Consider the following 3,986-nt stretch of genomic DNA (forward strand, 5'->3'; position numbering starts at 1 on the left):
TGAAAAATTGTCCATGACATAACAAACCTTTGATTAATAATTTCTCATTGAGGTGGTTCTGCCACACGCTAACACCCTACCTCAACTTTTCTATTGTTTCTGCGACCTGTGCCTGACACAATGTGTGTAAGTGGAACTGACCTGATCACATCCTGAGATGGTCTGACATCATCAGAAGTGTTGTCATGGACGTGTTCTTGCAATAGAAACTGCTTTCTATTCAGAAACTGTGAGCACTCTGCGTATGCGCGTGCTCCATGGGAAGCTGAGGTTATGTGCGGCAGAATCAGACACGCGCATCAACAGCTTTTCTTCCGACTGTTCTTCAAAATATAATCAAGTGTGTTTCTTCAAACGCGTTTCTTGTCACATGTCACTCCAAGACTTTGTATAAGTCACTTCTACAGAAATAACCACTGCGCATTAAATATCCACATTTTACTCTGAACAAAAGGAAAAACACGGAATTTATCAATTTCATTAACCAGAAGTTACATCACAAACACACACGATTAGTTGAAGGGAATCAAACACCAATATTTACAAACCGAACAACTTTTCTTTCTTTAAAGCACATTTTCCCAAACCAAGTGTTAGTTTAATCAACAGATCATCACTGATGTGTGAAGAGAATTAGTTTGTAGCTCGTTGTCCACTTTACTATGGTTGGAAAGATGTGACGCTTTTGTTTTAACAACGTTTGGCTTATTTGTTTTAACAACGTTTGGCGTTATTGAATATATGTCCAACTTTAGGAGTCCCCCTCAGACATGTTCACTGATGTGCGTGACTCTGCAAGCGATGAATGCAAGTAAATGCAAACTATAACACACATGCAACACCACAACTTTAAGTGTGTATCTGTTCTGCTGTAGCTAATAATATAATAATACATCTTACCCAAGTTACAGGCTAAATCAACGTGAATGCATCAAACATTACTTTTGACACCCCTGCACTAGACGAGAACTTTAAAGAAGCACACAGAACTGATCCTTGTTTTAACGGGACAACGAGTCATTACCAGTTTAATCAAGTTCTTACCTTTCACAAACATGAGGATAAACCCAACAAATATCCCGCTCTTCTTCAAACTCCTCAACGGTGTCATCCTGATGTCCTGAGAGTGTTTCTATCGTTTATGGTTGTGCTTCTGAATATAATGTGTGATGCTGATCGAGCCCAAAACACGATATACACACAGAGATCTATCGTATGGGACGAGTCCGTAGAAACAGAATCAAAAGTTTCTGGTGTCCGCACAATAAAGTCAGACACAAAAAACAAGCAAGTGTCTGCTGTGCTGCTCCAGATGAACTTGTGTGACAAACTATTTATAGACCCACTCCTGTACTGCAGTTTCCTCCAGTAACACACATCTTTCACCTTCTAACCTCGCCCTAACCTCACTGTCAGTTAGTGCCAAACACACACTACAAGACTGAAGACTGCCAACACGAGTGACAAGCAGAGAAATAAGTAGGAACGCTTGACCACGCCCCCGATGTCACTTACAGGTTATGCATAAAGTCTTAGATCACAATCTTCGGATAGCATTTATGCACGCGCATGTGAGCGGAAGATGATATAGTTCCCATCCTGTACAAGTATTTGCTAATATGGCCTAATAATTTGTATTTCACCGTGAAGCTGATGATTATTGTTCATGTTCTGTAAGGGAACGGTCCTACATGAGACACTGTAGAAACAGCGAGGTCCGGGGCCCCACGTGATCGCGTGATGGTTAAAACCGCTTCTGTGCAGACCAACTTGCAGATATACAAAGATAACTTTTTAAAAAGTTCAAGTGTCTTGACGTGTCAAACATCACAGTATGTGACCAACTCTCAGTCTTTCAGTGTGGACCACAATTGACAAACATGACTGCAGAAGGAAATCAAATGAATGCTCCTGCAATGCTCTGTGGCATTGACACCACCACATCCTGTCTGGGGAACTCAGTGCATCTGATGTCACAGTGACTCACATTTGCAGGTGTTTCATGAACGAATAACATCAAGTCAGTTCTACATTTTCAGCACAAGTTGAAATCAAATGTTTGTTTTGCTCAAAAGCCACAATTGTTGTGAAAAGAGGTTTCTCAGTGAAACAGGCCATCCAAGATCAAAACATATAAAATGGCAAATACCTGGAACCCAATTTCCCCCATCGCAGTTGAATAGGGATGGGTGATGCACTTAATCTCTTTTCCATCCGATACAATCATTTCAAGTCCAAATCGTCAATACTGATAAAACATAGCGACACCGACACTTCTATTAAACTCATTTTTTGTTGTTGTTGTAATGGAGATAAAATCCAGTAAAACACTTCTTTCACCTTCTAACCCCCCCCCCAACCTCACTGTCAGTTAGTGCCAAACACACACTACAAGACTGAAGACTGCCAACATGAGTGATAAGCAGAGAAATATAGGAAGAGTTTGTCATTTTCATCTTATCAAGTGAGATCCACAAATATTTTATCTTATTCTGCCTGTCAATCTCTCCGCTGTTGTGTTCGGCATCGAACAGTTGCTTGACAGTATCAGCAAGTGACAGTTGAGTGGAAACAATGACATTTACAGAAGATTTGCACAAATAATCCTCGTGCTTTTGTCCAGGTGGAGATCGTGTGAAGCAGAATGACATGTAAATCTGGCACTTATGTGTCACTAATAAAGCTGCAAGTGATTTAAAAGCACACATTTGCTTTTACAACTACTGGAGTCCCCAGGATACACCCAGTCCTGTACTGCAGTTTCTCCAGTAACACACTTCTTCCTCCTTCTTCTGCCACACCCGAAATCACTGTCAGATATTTATCAACTGCGATCTCAACTTTTCTATTGTTTCTGCAATCTGTGCCTGACATTCTGGAAGCAGATAACAGGCAGAATGAAGACTGTTTATTTGTAACAAACAAGTTTATCTCTACCTGAGTGTTTTATTTCCATTATATTGATCATATTCACTTACTCTGTCATGAGCACATCTCACTGACTGCATCACATCTGAACCTGTTTACATCAGTTAGTGCCAAACACACACTACAAGACTGAAGACTGCCAACCAGGGTTGCCAGATCCAAGAACATGTCCAGCCCAATGAGAACTCAAAACCTGCACAAAAGGAATGAAAAGTTGCCCAATTTTCTTCCCCATCCAATCAGAGACAACTGCTGGACTGCTGCAGCCTTAACATAATAATACCTTTGCTTTTGATTTATTTTTTAAATCATATTTGGGTGGTTTCAGCTTGGCTAAAAAAGAAATCACATGTACATAAGTATTCACACCCTTTGCTCAATACTTTGTTGAAGCACCTTTGGCACCAATTACAGCCTCAAGTGTTTTTGTGTATGATGCTACAAGCCTGTCAGGCCTGAGTGGCCACTCCTCAGTTAAAGGCACATGACCGCCCGCCTGGAGTTAGGGTTATGCATAGTTGTTTTCTGGTCACGACATCAGTGCTCTCATTAACAATAAAAGAGTATGGTGCACTTCCTATATCCTCCAGAAGGTCTTCATGCACTACTGGTCATATCACTGTTTAAAAAAATCTACATCTATGTATAAAATGTTTGGCCAACAACAAAATATTGTTAATCAAAATCCTACTTCTTCATAATTCCCATATTTATTATCTACAGATACAAGATCAATACAGCAACTCTTTACCAGTTCTGCACTCGATCCCAAAAAGCATGCGAGAATTTACAAGTGAAAGAAATGTGCTCAGTATTCTCTATAAAGGAGTTACAAAATCTACAAAGAGCTTTTTCAATATTAAATCTAATACTTAAAACTCACTAGAAGAATAAATATCAGCTACAATTTTAAAATGAGTTTCTTTGACTTTGATTTCTTACCGAGAGAATGTTAAGGTTTAGTCTAATATAACTATTGGAGCATTTTTCACTTGTAAACAAGGAATAATTATGGTGAAAAATTGTCCATGACATAACAAACCTTTGATTAATAATTT

The 3,986-nt window shown here is 39.4% G+C and overlaps 1 long non-coding RNA gene across 1 annotated transcript in view; it reads right to left on the reverse strand.

The window, feature by feature from the left end:
* Positions 1-2,741: 2,741 nt before the first annotated feature.
* Positions 2,742-3,986, reverse strand: part of LOC127639323 (uncharacterized) — a 4,181-nt gene continuing 2,936 nt past the window's right edge. The window contains exons 2-3 of the long non-coding RNA XR_007969952.1: positions 2,979-3,121; positions 2,742-2,875 (exon numbers count right to left, since the gene is read on the reverse strand). This is a non-coding gene — a long non-coding RNA (uncharacterized LOC127639323). The remainder of the gene's footprint in view (positions 2,876-2,978; positions 3,122-3,986) is intronic.

The sequence above is a fragment of the Xyrauchen texanus genome, chromosome 48 (genome assembly GCF_025860055.1).
Source record: "Xyrauchen texanus isolate HMW12.3.18 chromosome 48, RBS_HiC_50CHRs, whole genome shotgun sequence".
In the NCBI taxonomy this organism is placed as follows: Eukaryota; Metazoa; Chordata; class Actinopteri; order Cypriniformes; family Catostomidae; genus Xyrauchen; species Xyrauchen texanus.